This window comes from Rhinolophus sinicus, chromosome 1, assembly GCF_057876585.1.
Source record: "Rhinolophus sinicus isolate RSI-liver-muscle chromosome 1, RSI-T2T, whole genome shotgun sequence".
In the NCBI taxonomy this organism is placed as follows: domain Eukaryota; kingdom Metazoa; phylum Chordata; class Mammalia; order Chiroptera; family Rhinolophidae; genus Rhinolophus; species Rhinolophus sinicus.
This window is the reverse complement of record NC_142501.1, coordinates 189,288,844-189,304,978: the sequence shown is the minus strand read 5'-3', so window position 1 is coordinate 189,304,978 and position 16,135 is coordinate 189,288,844. Positions and strand designations below refer to the sequence as shown.

General features: G+C 40.6%; 1 protein-coding gene and 1 non-coding gene across 5 annotated transcripts in view; both read left to right on the top strand.

Moving 5' to 3' along the window:
* The window catches only part of TBC1D1 (TBC1 domain family member 1), a 209,885-nt gene that overhangs the window by 49,470 nt on the left and 144,280 nt on the right, over positions 1 to 16,135 (top strand). The window lies entirely within an intron of this gene.
* Positions 5,212 to 5,318, top strand: LOC148759315 (U6 spliceosomal RNA). Its single transcript, XR_016019611.1, has one exon. It is a non-coding gene; the product is annotated as a U6 spliceosomal RNA (small nuclear RNA).

Sequence of the window (16,135 nt, the reverse complement as noted above, 5' to 3'; positions counted from 1 at the left end):
GCTGAATCAGAATTTTCATTTTAATGAGATTTCCAAGTGATTCATAGGCACATTAAATATATTTTAATAGCTCACTTAATAAGCATTGGGACGTAAACAGTTTCAGAATAGCTGGATCTACATCATTAACATCAGAGTCTTTTGTCTTTTAGAGGTAAGCAGTTCCAGAGTGGCTGGATCTATATCATCAGTAACACAGGCTTTCATCTCATTACACTCTGCCATCTGTAGCATATTGATTTTGGCCTCTTGGTTTGTGACCTCATGGTTCCAAGATGGCAGCTGTAGCTCCTGAATAAGTGAGTTCCAAGCAGGAAGGATGGGGCATGCTCTTCTAATATCTCATTGGTTAGAACTGGGTCACATGTTGACTTGTAGACTAATCACTTGGAAAGACAAATGATACAAACATGACTAATTTATACCATTCATTCATTTAGTAAAAACGAAAAAAAAGATTTCCTACTGTGTGCCAACTCATGAGCATCCTTTAAAGCTAAAACCTGAGATCAAACGTCTGTGTTCATTAACTAGGATTTGTTAGCAGAGGAATGGGAGTAATTGTTACTAGGTAGAAATTGTTGTCTGCCACAGGTAGGTGAGGCCAGATTTGAAGAAGACTTGGAAGCCACACCAGGACTGGACTTGATCCAGTTGTCATTGGAGAATCAAGATAGTGACCTAATCAGATCTGTGTTTTGAGGAGTAAATCTAGATTGTGGAGGATGGACTGAGACCAGTAAGGAGATGTATGCAGTCATCCAAGTGAGAGTTGATGAGGGCTGAACTAGGACAGTAGCAATTGGAATGGAAAGAAGGCAATACATTTGCAAGGCTGTTCTGAGACAGAAGTCATTACTTAGTGATGTTGTATTTGGGTGGTGAGGAAGGGAGAGGACTCAGAGATGATTCACTGAGACTTTTTGATGGGATAACCCTCAGCTGTCTAACACTAGTTGACATTTTTAAAAAAATCTCTGTATTTTGCACATATAGGAACACAGGATACAAAGCTGTATAACCTAGATTTTCCTCTAGGTTATCACAAACTGGTTTCTATGTCAGTATATACAGAACTGTCTCATCCTTCTTTAACTCAATACACACACACACACACACACACACACACACACACACACACATATATGTATATTTCTTTCTTTCTTTCTTTCTTTATTTTTAAGATGGGTGCAGCTCACGGTGGCTTATGAGGGGATTGAACCGGCAACCTTGGTGTTATCAGCACCACGCTCTAACCAACTGAGCTAACCGGCCACCCCTAACTCAGTATTTTTATGTATTTGAAAAATGTAAAACACAAGCAGGTTAAAAACCATTTATAATCTGATAAATTTAAGAAACTGTAGAAAATAAAATAGGAATTGCCCTCTCCATCTTGCTGCTGGAACATGCTCTCCAATTTGTTTCCTAAGGTAACAGAAACATAGTGAGATTCTATACACATATATACCTCCCCTTTCTCTTTCCCATAATCACGCTATTCATATTAGTCTGCAGTGTGCAGTTTCTATTGTTACTCTTTTCCACAAAAACCCATGCCCTTTGTTTGTCGTGAGCAGCCTATACTCCAAGAATAACCAGTGTTGGCTATAAGACGGCTAAAAGTTTACGCCTTCCACTTTTCTATTTATATATATAGATTATAATCTATACAGTCTGTTTCTCATGAACTTTTAATACACTATGGCATTTTAAAATTTGTTTTGTTTGTTGTCTGTCTCTCTTTTTACTAGGATATAAGTTTCATGAGGGTAGAGGTTTCCCAACAAGCTATGTATTTTTTTCCTCCCTCTCTGCCTTCCTCCTTTCCTTCCTTTTTCATTCCTTTGATTTATAATCCAACAGATGATAGTTTTCTTGTGATGTCCTGTTAATGGCATATATTATTGAAAATGCCAGACAAATAAAATTATAAGTAGTCACTGGTGGAAACTTACACTGGAAAATATGATTTCAGCTATGCAAGTAGTTCCATGTTTCTGAAAATGCTTTTTTTTTGCTAAACTATACTTAGAGCCACAGAAACAGATGGCCACATTTGCTGGATTCACCGCTAGTTTTTGTGCTCCTTTTCTCATATACATTTATGGTGACCAAGTTTACTTTTAAAAACATATGCTAAGAATAATGGCATAGTTTTTATTCTGAAGTTGTCTAGGGAAAAAAAAAAGTATGCTTAAAAAAGATTCTGTCAGATCAACATAGCAGATTTGTCTCCTTAAAAACCCATTCTCTGATTAGGCCATTTCATTTCCAAAGCTTTCTGGCCTGTCTACCTTGCAATCCCAACCAATAAATGCCAAACTCCTTAGCTTGGCAGTCAAGGGGACTTGACCCTCTGTCCTCAGGTGATTTTTTTCATACTTTTCCCTCTAATTCCAAGATTTTGTACCCTACTCTCCAACAAAATGGAACTGTTTATTTTTCTGATATAGCCAACCTTTCCTCATTTTGCTCATTGCTGTTTCTTTTATCTGGGAAGATTTTTCTCTTCTTTTGCTTAAGAAAAACATTCCATCTTTCCCAGCTCACGTGCCATCTCCTTCTGAAAGCCTTCCTGGATTGGATTTGCTTTCACACCTCTAGATCTCACCAGTCTTTGTTTATTCCTTCTTTAGGACACTTATACTAATCTTTTACTTTATTTCTGCTCAAATTCAGAAAGCCAGCTTAAGGCTATCCATTTAAAAAATGAATGTGTCAAATACCATGTAATCTCATTTATATGTGGAATCCAAACAACAAAATAAACCAACAAACAAAAAAAGCTAAAATGAATGTGTCAAAACACTTTGAAAGGCAGCAGTTGGCAATAGTTCCTGATAATGGTATAATGGGGCAAGGTTGAAGACAAGTAGCCGAGAGAGAGAGAGAGAGAGAGAGAGAGAGAGAGAGAGAGAGAGAGAGAGAGAGAGATTTATCTACCTTAGTGTTTGAAGAAAAGCAATTAATTTTGAAGCCCTGCAGACTGGCGTGCAGACACTGCATATCTCCCGTCTCCCCACTCCTTATTGTCTTCCACCTGGCTTTCACATATTTACATTCATTGCCTTGAACCTCTCCCAGTACTTGAATTCACAAGCTCCATATAGCAGTTAAATGAACCACTTCATACACCAGATCCAAGCCATGGTTCTGTCACTTACTATCTAGCTGTCTCAGGTTAGCAGTAAAAGTTCTAATAATATCTTTGAATGGCCTTTTGTATTTGAGTTGGGCTTTATGCAGATAAGCAGGTTTGTTTTGTTTTTTTATTTTTGTTTTTGCATATGACCTCAAATACGCGCGCACACACACACACACACACACACACACAGGGCGATGTTGCAAAAATTCCTCGACGTTTCAAAGATTCCTGGAGTGAATTGGAGAACAAGCATATTTATCCTTGAACTGAAAGGACTCCTTGCAAAACTGCCTTCGGCTTATCTCAAGGCCTTAGAAACAGAAGTGGCCCTTTGCTGCTGTGTATCAAGAGGCTAGACTAGGCTGGAGTAGGGTTGCCAGCCGTTACGTGGTCCTTACAACACTCCTATCACCTGTGCCTATGGCAGCTTCACTAGTAGTCACACCCCCTAGGACGTCCGCGCTGAGCCCAGACAGTGCTGCACGACTCTTACTCGCCACTATGTGTTGGGTTTTTGCTACCACTGGATCAGAGGTGGTAAAAGGGATCAGTCACAGTGAAACATACTTGGCATCGTGCAGTTAGAAGTTTGGGGCGCTGATTTGGTCAAAAATGGAAAACTTGAATATGCTAAAGTTAGCAGGAAGTGAAATCATGTATGCAAAAGTACATTATAAATTAGGACATGCTATAAAGTCAGCGGCTGTTTCTTTATTGGTTGCTCTGCACTTTACCTGAATGGGTTTTGATCATTTGAAAATGCCGGAAAGATGGGTGTTACCTCCATTTTACAGATGTGGAAATAGAATTTGTAAGGGATACGTTGAGATTCCCATCAGCTCCGTCTGATCTCAGGCCTCCACGCTTCCTATGAGGTCATGTGGGCTCCCAGATCACGCTCTAGGCATGTAAGTCAGTTATTACAACAACAATTTCTACTATAATTAACATTCTATTTAAATATAAGGTGGGCCATGTTCCTTCTTATTCTCCCTCAGCTGTCCCCTGGTTCCACACTCCTTCCATACCAAGACTCCCACTTTTTAGGATATGTGAACAAGATTTGCTCCTACAGAGAAAACAGGAGACAGAAAATTACAAAAGATAAAGGAGAAAAGGCCAGGGTCAGGTCAAGAGCTTCCCACGTCTTCTCTTCCCAGTCTAGCATGAACCAGATGGAAGCCTTAAGAAGTTTCTAGAGGCCAAAGGACATAATCAAGAGAAGATTGAGAGATAAGTGGGATGCTGAAAAAATAGGAAACACACTTGCAGCTTGGACTAACGTTATCTTAAAATGTCTGCATGGTTAAATAAGATACATGAATTATCATTTTGCTTCTAATGCCTTATAACTTAAAGCAGCTCTATGCCCATGCCTTGGATTCCGTACGAAGCTTTGATGGAGTCACAGAAGTCTGATGTCAATCTAGATCACTGATGAGGCTTGAGGAGTTCCTCTGTGGTTGTGAAATTCCAGCATTTAGTGAGTTTTCCAGCGGAAGGATTGGTATTTGTCATACATGCTGGTAATTTTGCTGGTGCTACTGAAAGTGGGTGGTAGTTATGTCTCTGAATGTCTTATTCCCAACTAGATATGGCTGTTTAAGAACCATCTGAGGCAGCTAAATACCAAGGGTTCCATTTCCTCACAATCAACGGATGCTCAGAACAGACCTCCAGAAGAGATACAAAGTTTCAGTCCTAGGCTGCCATATTGTGCCTTATAAAAGAGTCACAGGGTGGCCGGTTGGCTCAGCTGGTTGGTTAGAGCGCAGTGCTCATAATGCCAACATCACCAGTTCGATTCCCACATGGGCCAGTGAACTGCGCTCTCCACAACTAGATTGAAACAACAACTTGACTTGGAGCTGATGGGTCCTGGAAAAACACACTGTTCCCCAATATTCCCCAATTTTAAAAAAATTACTTCAGCAAAGCTAACGTAAATTTATTAAAATAAATAAATAAATAAATAAATAAATAAATAAATAAAGAGTCACGATTTTGTGACTTTCTCTCCCCTTCACACTTCTCACTGGAAAAGGTTTAAGTTAAAAATTTCCGTGCTCGCTTCGGCAGCACATATACTAAAATTGGAACGATACAGAGAAGATTAGCATGGCCCCTGCGCAAGGATGACACGCAAATTCGTGAAGCGTTCCATATTTAAAAAAAAAAAAAAAAAAATTTCCATCAGCTTCTATCTAATTTTCACTGCCAGCCACCATCCTAATCCAAACCACCACCACGATAGCCTCCTGACTGGAGTACCAGTCTCTTGTTCCCATCCTGTCCCCCTGACCCCCCCATATTATATTCTCCGTATAGTGGTCAGAGTGACCCAGTTAAGCATTGAATCATGTGATTCTTCCCCTTACACCCCTAAGCGTTTCCCATTACATTTAGAATAAAGCCCACCTCCTTACCACAGCCGTCCAGGCCTTGACTAATCTGTCCCTTGCTTTTATCTCCAGATTTATCTTGAGCCACTTTCTACCTCACTCTACTCTACCCACAGAGATATTTTTTCCTTCCACTTACAAAGCCTTTGTGCATGTTTTTCTCCTACATTGTGACATGGCTAACACACTCAGGTCTCAGTTTTCGTACTAATAGAGTCCTATGAACTGTATGTTCTAACCTAAGTCCCTCACCCACAAACCTTTCTCTCACATTACGTTGTTATCTTCCTTTATAGCACTTACTGCATTATATATTTCACTAGTTTTCTTACTTGCTTATTGCCTGTCTCCTTTACTAGATTGTGAGCCCCATGAGGGCAGGGGTTGTGTCTGTTTTGCTCAGCGTGGTGTCTGAGCACAGGTATGCGTCGCAGATACTGCGGGTTCAGTTCCAGACCACAGCAATAAAGCAAGTATCACAATAAAGCGAGTCATATAAATTTTTAGCTTCCCAGTGCACATAAAAGTTATGTTTACACTATAATGTAATCTATGAAGTATGCAATAGCATCATGTCTGGAAAACAATGTGCATACCTTAGTTAAAAAAATACTCTATTGCTAAAACTGGCTAAGCATTTTCTGAACCTTAAGTGACTCAATCTTTTTGCTGGTGGCATGTCTTACCTTCCATTTGTAAGAATAATATATAAAAACAGGGGGAGAGATACACCCAACACAGGATGGTTGCTACCTCTGGGGATGGAGGGAAAACGCTAAAGTAACGTTTTACTTCTTTAAAAAAATGCATATATGTACATATGTGCGAAATATTTAAAATAGTTAAAACTGGATCGTAGCTACATGGGTAGTTGTCCTATTATTCTATTTAATTTTTTTGAAATATTTTATGATTAAAAACAACCTTAGAAAACAAGAATGCTCTATGTAATAAAAAGTGCAGTGTCAGATTCTACTCCTTTGTAGATTAAGGATAATTTCACTCCTCTTTTACACGTAGTGACTAATTTTTACTTGGCCTTTGTGTGCGTCCTTAAGCCTCACTTCCGCCATCTTATAGGGTCCGCAGTGTTGGGTTAAAGGCCTTCTCTGTTTGCATTGAGAGCACCCGCTCCTCTCCTTTTGACATCACTGCTCACCAGGTCATGCAGTTTCCTGTTTACTTGCTATATGTGCCCACCGGACCCTGTGTTGTTCCTCTAGGGGCAGGTGGCACATTTACTCTAGCATCCCCAGGGACTGGTGTGCGGTTGTGGGCCACAGATATTTATTAAGTGACTACATGAATTAACGGATACTTCAGTGGCTTAAGTTCACTGCTACACACACAGTGGGCCAGAGTTGGACACCTGAAATCACCAACTACATATACTGTATATCAACTATGAATTCAAACTATGAAGTGACATTTCTTGTCCCAGGGGGGCTTTGTGCCCTTTCTTGGACTCTGCCACCTGTGGCCTTTGCACTACAATGTCACAGTTGGAGAGGGGGAAACCTAATCCCAATCATGAGGGCTCTGCCCTCAGGACCTAATCACCTCCCAAAGGCCCCACCGCCTAATACCATCACTTTGGGGATTAGGTTTCAATACATGAATTTCGGGGGACACATTTAATCTATAGCATTCCATTCCTGGTCCTCCAGAATTCATGTGTTTCTCACATGCAGAATACACTTATCAGATCCCAACAGCTCCCCAAGTCTTCACTTGTTCCAGCAGCAACTCAAAAGTCTGAAGTCCAAAGTCTTATCTAAATATCATCTAAATTAGTTATGGATGAGACTCTAGATGTGATTTATCCTGAGACAAATTTCATTCCAGCTCTGAACTATGAAACCAAACAAGACATGTGCTTCCAAAATACAATTGTGGGACAGTCATAGGATAGACATTTCTATCCCCCCTCAAAATACAAACAATAAGGCAAACTCCATGAGATCTTAAGGCTTGAGATTATCTTCTTTGGCTTGGTTTTCTCCCCTCCAGACCCTCTAGGGCAGGGGTCTTACCTTGTGGACACACTGGGACAGAGGTCCTGCTCCCACAGCTTTGCAGGGCAGGCGTTGGCTCCCCAAGGCTTTGGGGTGGTTGTGGGGATGAATGAGATAATATATGAAAATACCTGGCGTGCAGTGAGTGCTCAGTGGATATTGTTTCCTTCCTTCCTGACCTTGGATTTCTGAGGCAGGAGGCAGATGACTGCTGCCACTGAGCTACAGGCATTCATTCTTGCCATCTCCCTGGAGGCAAGGAACCAGTTCTAGTTTTCTGGAAACCTTCCAGGAGTTTTGGTGTCCTTGTGACACTATGACCTTGAAGTTGGTGAGCAGGTACGTTTAATTCCACCTTGACCCTGAGCGAAGGCTGCCAGGCCTGAACCCATCACGCGCATTTCACAGTGCTCCTAAGGGAAGCTTGGAAGGGACCTGGAAGATCAGGAGTCTAATCCCCAAAATGTACAAGATGGACGTGCACCCAGAGATGCCACATGAGCTGCCTGAGATCACGTAGACGGTCATAGGCAGGTACACACTGGTAGTCTACCTGGATGCCCGGCCCCATGTTCCTCCTGGACCACCTCTGAGGATGCGCTGCCTCCACAGAGAGGAAGACCCCAACGGGCTGCGTGAAAATAAATCGGATCACTTTCCATGAATCCTGACCCCCCTCGTAGCACTGATTTATCTTCACCCATCCCAGAGCATAACCTCTGTCATGCTTGAAAAATTCCAGGTGAGGGGAGCAGTGTCTCAGACCTCCCCACTGGTAAGCACTTGAGAAATCGGAGGACAGTCCAACACAAAGGGAAAGGAGAAGCCATTTCCTTCTTGTATCTTCTCAGCCCTTTCTCCCGTCAAAGCCAACAGTTTCCATATGTGTACCTTCTCTAGCTGTGTATGGAAACCAGCATGTAGGTGATGGTTTATTTTATAACCTATGCATCCCTTTGCTAAGCAGTGAACCTAGAGAGAGTTTTTAAAGGGGCATTTACCTCTAGGAACATGGCACTTGGGACCTAGCTTCTGGAAAGTGTGCTTGTTCTGTGTACCTGAAATCTGTGTTGAGCATAACCAGGCACACTCCTACTGGAGAAATGCAAGTGTACACGGCATGGTAGACTTATTGTAGGAATCTCAAGCTACAGTGAGGAAACAGGTACGAATTGCTTTGTGTGGCTACAAAGGTGCGTGGCTCTGCAGGCACAAGTAACTGACTTGGAAGAGTCACTATTCTGTTTTCTAGGTGCTTGCTGTGAGGTTCTGATTCAAAATACTGACGTACACAAATTAAAGCCTTTGAAAAGGGTGAGAGCATTGACAGAGAGTTTCAATTGTGTTTTAAACCTGACAATTTTTTAAAGAGCAGTTTTAGGTTCATGGCAAAATTGAGCAGAAGATGCCGAGATTTCAAACCAAACTGCTGCCCTCACACAAACTAGCCTCTCCCATTATCAATATCCCTCACCAGAGTGTGACACGTTGTTACAATTGATTGAACCTACGTTGACACGTCATTATCACCCAAAGTCCCTAGTTTACACTATGGTTCACTCTTGGGGTTGTACATTCTGTGGGTTTCCACAATTTGTAGAGTGACATGTATCCATCGTTATAGTAGCATAGGAGGTATTTTCACTTCCCTAAAAGTCCTCTGTGCTCTGTCAATTCATCTTTCCTCTCCCACCCCCAACTACTGATCTTTTTACTGTCTCCATAGTTTTGTCTTTTCCAGAAGTCATATAATTAGTATCATACATGTACTGCATTTTATTGATACATTCATCTATTAAAGGACACCTTGGTTGCTTTCAAGTTTTTGGTAATTACAAATAAAACTGTTATAAACATCTGTGTACAGGATTTTGTGTGGACGTAAATTTTCATTTCCTTTGGGCAAATACCAAGTCGAGTTTGCTGGATTGAAACTGGACGATTTTAAAGAACTAGATGAAGGTGAACAAACCGACATTGTTTTAGAAGGGGAAGTAATTCTAATCAAAGGTAAACTAAACTACCTTTTTTTTTTTAAAAGGAAATTATGATTTGCTATAGAAGATAGTGGAAAAGGAAGTTTGGTCTGATTTTTATTCCCTAATAGATTTCACCAGGAGATAGGAATTGATATTTTTCAGTCTAATTTTTAAGGAGAAACATAACTTTCAGTTTAGAAAAAAAATTATTTTTTGGTGAAATTAGTGCTATGCAAAGTGGTGTTTTCAATGTTTCCGTTATAAATTATAATTAAAATGTCTGAGTTTAAAGTTGAGCATCTATGTTTAGTTATAACACAGGGTGAGAATATCAAAATGTTTGACTCTAAATTTTCACTGTGTTTTCTTTTATGAGCTCATTGCCGCAGGGTTTTTCCATGAATTTGAAACATGTGTGTGCAGTACTTTGGAAAGAAGATTATTTTCTTAAACTTTATAAGCTGAGCTAAAAATAGAAAAACACTGTTTCTATTTTTGGAATGTCTTGCCAGCTAAAAAGTGAACACGATTACTGTATGTATTAAGCAAAAATATTGAGAACAGACATTTAAAAAGAAAAATATTTAGCTGGTTTAGAAATGTCACGAGCATTTTAATGAAGAGATAAATTTGTGTCAAAACGTAAATTTGTTTTAACAAGACTGATGAGTGCAGAGAGAAAAAAGGCATCCTGAAACTGGTGGGAATTTCATTCTTTAGGCTGGTTGTTACTGTCTGGTTCCCTCTGGAGTTACAAGTTCAATGGCTCTGCTTTTTATGCCGCAGAGTCTTAGTATTTCTAGTTGGGTTGCAGCCAGCTTTTAATTTTACAGTGCTTTTGTATAAATGTAGTGAAGGGGGCTGGAGCCACTAAAAATGTTTCTATTAAATCTGCTTATTGTTATTCTGGCTTACAAGAAACTACAACTAGACACACAATCAAAGCATAAAATTAGAGACCTTAATTTAAACATTGACATGGCTCTAGCAAAGTGCAATGTTCTTTAACTATCACCTGAATTTGTAGTCTAACGCCAAATACGCCTTCACCAAATTTGTCCTACTACTTTCCCCCTGTACTTTCTTTCGCTCAGTCGCCAATTTGCTCAGCACCTTTGTTCTGAAATCGGTCTTCACTCGGTCTTGTCACTCAGAATGCCGTTTTCGAATTTAGCATGATTTAAAATGTGAGTGTGTGTGTGCTTGAGAGAAAGAAAGATGTAGACAGGTAAGGGGGACGACAGTATTGTGGTGGGGAAGAGAGAAGTGGGAGTAGTGGGTGAGAAGAGAGTGTGAGTGAACAGCAGCAATTGCTTAGGGAGAAATTTCTGAACTGTCTGAGAGTATGAGGGGTAGAAATGTTTGGGCACTTCAAGTCCCTGCCCAGCTAGAATGACAGGAATTTACCAGAGAAACTTGGAGGATTCACAGTGAGGCTTATAAAGTAACAAATGGAGCATAGTCATGCTGCTAGACATAGCAACTCATAAAAGGGGAGAGAAAAATATTGAGAGACCTCCAGGGGGGCCACCCAGCCTGGAATTAGTTTTGGCTAACATTCAATCTCTTTGATCTCAACTGTGTGTCCTGTCTATAAATCCAGCCAAGATCTTGAGACTTCCAGCCCATCATTTCTGTATTATTTCTACATTAATAATGTATCATACTGTATTAGTTATGGGTCTCTAGAGAAACAGAACCAATAGGATCTATTTATCTTCCTATCTATCTATCTATCTATCTATCTATCTATCTATCATCTATCTATCTATCTATCTATCTATCTATCTATCTATCAATCATCTATCTACCAACCTACCTACCTATCTGTCTACCTACCTACCTATCTATCATCTATCTACCTATCTGCCTATCTACTTACTTACTTACCGATAGATAGATATAGATATAGATGATATAGATATATAAGAGGAAATTTGTTATAGGAATTGGCTCATGCTGTTATGGAGACCGAAAAGTCCCACAGTCTGCCATTCCCAAGCTGAAGAACTAGGAAAACTGGTGGTGTAACTCAGTACAAGTCCAAAGGCCTGAGAATTTAGGATCCGATGGTGTAAATCCTGGTCTGAGTCCGAAAGCCCCAGAACTGAGGGTTGCTGTCCAGGGACAGGAAAAACTGGATATCTCAGCTCCAGTAGAGCGCAAATTTGCCCTTCCGTCACCTTTTTGTTCTATTCAGGCCCTTAAAGGATTGGATGATGCCCACCTTCATTGGTGAGGGTGATCATTTTACTCAGTCTACCGATTCAAGTGCGAATGTCTTTCAAAGACACCCTCACAGACATTCCCCTAAATAACGTTTCCCAGCTATCCAGGCATGCCTTAGCACAGTCCAGTCGACACACAAAATTAACCATCGCACATACCCGTCATTAACCAATGGCAATCACTGCTACTACTATTAGTACTACTACAGCTAACATTTCCTGAGCACCTACTATATGAGTGCTTTGTATGCATCTCATTTAATCCTGAAACTAGCCCTTTAAAATGTGGGTTCCATTATTGCAAAGCCTCAGGGAATTAATTTACCTCAAGTCATTCAACCTTCATCACATAGAGGAATGATTTTTTGAATTGAGATATAATTCACATACCACGAAATTTGGATTTTTAGCACATTCACATCACCACTATCTAATCCCAGAATTATTTCATCACCCCAGAAAGAAACCTGTACTCATTAGCAGTAACTCCTCATTTTTCCCTCCCCCCAGTCCCTGATAACCACGAGTCTACTTCCAGTCTTTGTGGATCTGCTTATTCTGGATATTTCTTATAAATGGAATCATACAATATCTAGTCTCTTGTGTCTGGCTTCTTTCACTTAGTGTAATGTTTTCAAGGTCCGTTTACGTTGTAGCATGCATGAGTACTTCATTACTTTTTATGAGCAAATAATATTCTGTTGTGTGGGTACACTACATTTTGTTCATCCATTTATCAGTTGATGGACATTTGGGTTGTTTCCACTTTTTAGCCATTATAAATAATGCTATGTGAACATGCATGCATAAGTTTTTCATGGACATATGTTTTCAATTTATACAGAGGGATTTTGTTCATGATTTTTCTGAACTTGATAGTATCCTCAGCAAATATTTTTTCTGGAAATAAACTTTTATGCTGGTGAGGGATGACTATGCACTGTCAAACTATGACTTACTAAAATTCTTTCTCTCCAATGTGAACTCTGATTTCTGTCCTCCATGTCCTAGTAGTAGGACTTGAGTTCAGGAGATGAACACCAATCCTCTAAGCCTCGGTCTAGCTGGTCCTCCTTCCTGGAAAGCCCAGTCTCTTCTCGCCATCTGTAAAAGTCCTGAAGTCTTCCAACCAGTAAGGCTGGTTTTTCCTTTGCAGCCTGATATTACCTTTCATGCCTCTGGGAACTCCATGGAGCTTCTCCTGGGCAGTCCAGTGTCATTTTTTACTCTTTTCCCTGCCTGAAGTTCCCTGCTACTACTCTCTCTGCCTTTTGAGGTCAGGTTTCAGGTCTGATCACTTGCTGTTTCTTGTAAGGACAAGTGTTGCTTTATACAATAGGTACTCATGAATATTCATGAACTCAATAAACTCCTGATTAGTTGCTGTGATATTGTGATTTATAATAAGAAATACATATTTGGTCTTTGTCCCTCCCCTTCCTAAATCTCTTGGAATTTCCTGTGAAGAGAATGAAAAAGGTGTCTTTTGTTATGTTAATGAGTCGACTTTTGGTTAAGCCCCTAAGTCATCAAAGGATGGAGGTTGGTTGCCAGAGGAACCAACCACGTGATTAAAGGGTTGAAATTTTCAGTCCCACCCACTAACCTCTGGGAAAGGGAGAGAGACTAGAGATTAAGTTAAATCACTAGTTGCCAATGATCTAATCAGTTATGCTTATGTAATAGAATCTCCATAAAAACCCAAATGATGGGGTTCAGAGATCTTCCAGGTTGGTGAACTCATATAGATGTAGGGAAAGTGCTGCTCCCAGAGGGCGTGGGGGCTCTGTCACTTTCCCCATACCTTGCCCTATGTGTCTCTTCCATCTGGCTGTTTCTGAATTATAGCCTTTTATAATAAACCGTTAAACTCATAAGTAAAATGTTTCTCTGAGTTTTGTGAACTGTTCTAGCAAATTATTTGAATCCAAGAAGGGGGTTGTGAGAACCTGTGATCTATAGCCAGTCGGTCAGAAGCACAGGTGACAACCTGCACTTGCAGCTGGCATCTGAAGTGGGGAAAGAGGGCAGTCTTGCAGGATTAAGCCCTTAATCGGTGGGATCTAAGGGTATCTCTAGGGAGATAGTGTCAGAATTGAGTTGAAATGTAGGAATCCCTGGCTGGTGTCAGAGAAGTGCTGGGTAGTATAGAAAGACACACATTGTAGTCTGTGTCGGAACTGTAGTTGCCAAGTGGTTCTGATTCACTTGAAACCAAGTTGAGTTTCCTTGTTGTTGGTATTACAATGGCTCTATTTTTAGTGTCTTGTGGGGAAGTGGGGGGGAACATGTTGGTAGGGTGAGGTCATGCTTTTGCGTTTTCTCACTTCCCCACCCCACTTTTGAGTTGGAGAGCAGCCGGTCTGGAATCCCTCCTGAACTCTCAGGAGATTTTGCTCTCCTTGCCTCTTGCTTCTCCTTAACGGAAGAAATTGGCAGATGAGTAGGGCAGGAGTGTCAGGGTTTCTTTGGGGGCTTAGGGTCAGGCTTAATAGGGGAGCAGTTCTTCCAGTTCCTGGCCCCTCTCCCCTTTTTCAAGTCCTCCCTTAATGTCTCAGGAAAACTGAGATTGTGAGAGATTAAACCATCCTTTTAAAGTTACTTAGAAAGACAGCAGTCTTAGGTTTTCTGTAGATCCTATTTATTTAGATCTCTGCAGTCCTATCTGGATAGTTTATTGCTCTCACAGAGCAAATATATATTATATATATAATATATAATATATGTATTTACATTATATATATTTAGTATATATTAAATATATACTAAATATATATTAAGGAGGGGATCTAGAACTATGGAAGTGGTTGTCAATCCTAGATAACAATCAGAATCACCTTAGGGGAAAACTACACACACACACACACACACACACACACACACACACACACACCTCCAAGCTTAAGTAAACCTCTAGAGGTCAACACCAATATTAACCTCTCTGGCTGAATTAATTTTGCTTGGAGTTGTAATAATTGAGCATACCTTCTCCAAAATGCCACAGTTCATGGATTCCTTATTGTTTCACACCTGGCCCTCTTCACATATTTCTGTGACCTGCCTGCCCTTTAAGAGCTCGGCGAATTTGATGCTGCCCCATCAGCCAAATCTTCTGTCCCCCCGCCCGCCCCCCACTTCCCCTCCTCACTCCCACTGGCATCATAGGTAACTCTAATAGACAAGCAGGGCTGGGAACCATCAGCATCTTTGAGCAATGACTCTTCTGTTTGTAGCAGTTCTCAGTTCAGGCTGTAAGAGCATCACTGGGAGCTGTTAAAAAAGCCCAATGCCTGGTCTACATACAGTTCTTCCTTGGGGGAATATAAAGTTTCTTGCGGGAAGGATATATTTTTCAGATGGAGTGTGGTGTTTTAAGGAAAATTGTTTTATTTGATCAGAGTGTCTGATGTTAATAGTTTCCCTTTAACAAAATACCAGATTATAACAGTTTCTTTGTGCAGTGTGACTGGCAAGCTATGTTGGCAATGAATTAATATGACCTTTCACGTATATTTCTTAAAATATTTGGTCAAGTCTACGCTGTGGAAAGGCCTTTAGGTTCACATGAAATGAGTGATTCTGCCCAGATATGACCAAGGAGACCTGGAGTAGAGAGAGACATCTGTGAGTCTAAAAGATACGTAAGCTTTAGGCAAGTTCAAACCAGGATCTGCACGAGCCTCCACCATGATATGGAGACTTGGATTCAGGTTTAAACAAGTGATTCAGGTTTCACCTGCCTGCACACTCTCCCATTTCAACTATATTACATTCAGGATTTGGTCTGACTTTAATTTTTTTTTTTTTTGCAAGAAGTACAATTTTTATTCTCCTCTACCTCCTGTCCAAGTAGCAGAAAATTTACCACAGTCAGTTAGAGGTTAATTCAGGTTTCTTTAGTCAATTTTGGGTTCCCCCTCATTCTCTCCCCAATGTTGCTTCTAAGTTCTGGGCATTCTCTTAGAGCTCAGTCTGGGGATTGTAGTGATGGAGTACGACAATGTTTGTCATTAGTCCCGCTTGTTCTGCCTGGCTCTCAGCTGCCCATCCACTCCCATCAAAACCATGTTGTTGTCTAGGAACTCCCCACATTTCTAGCTGAGCTAGTTCACAGCATTGCAAGGGCATGGAACAATTTTAGCTGCTTGCTCAGGAGGCTGTTTGTCAGTAATTTATTATTATTATTTTATTACTATTATTAGACTAATGTCAGCGAATCTCACATACTAATGCATTCTCAAACTTTAATGTGCATACCAGCTACCTGGACTCATGGTGAAATGAAGGTTCTGACTTAGTAGGTCTGGATTAGGGCAGGGCTTGAATTTCTAACAAATTGCCTGGTGACACTGAGGCTGTTGCT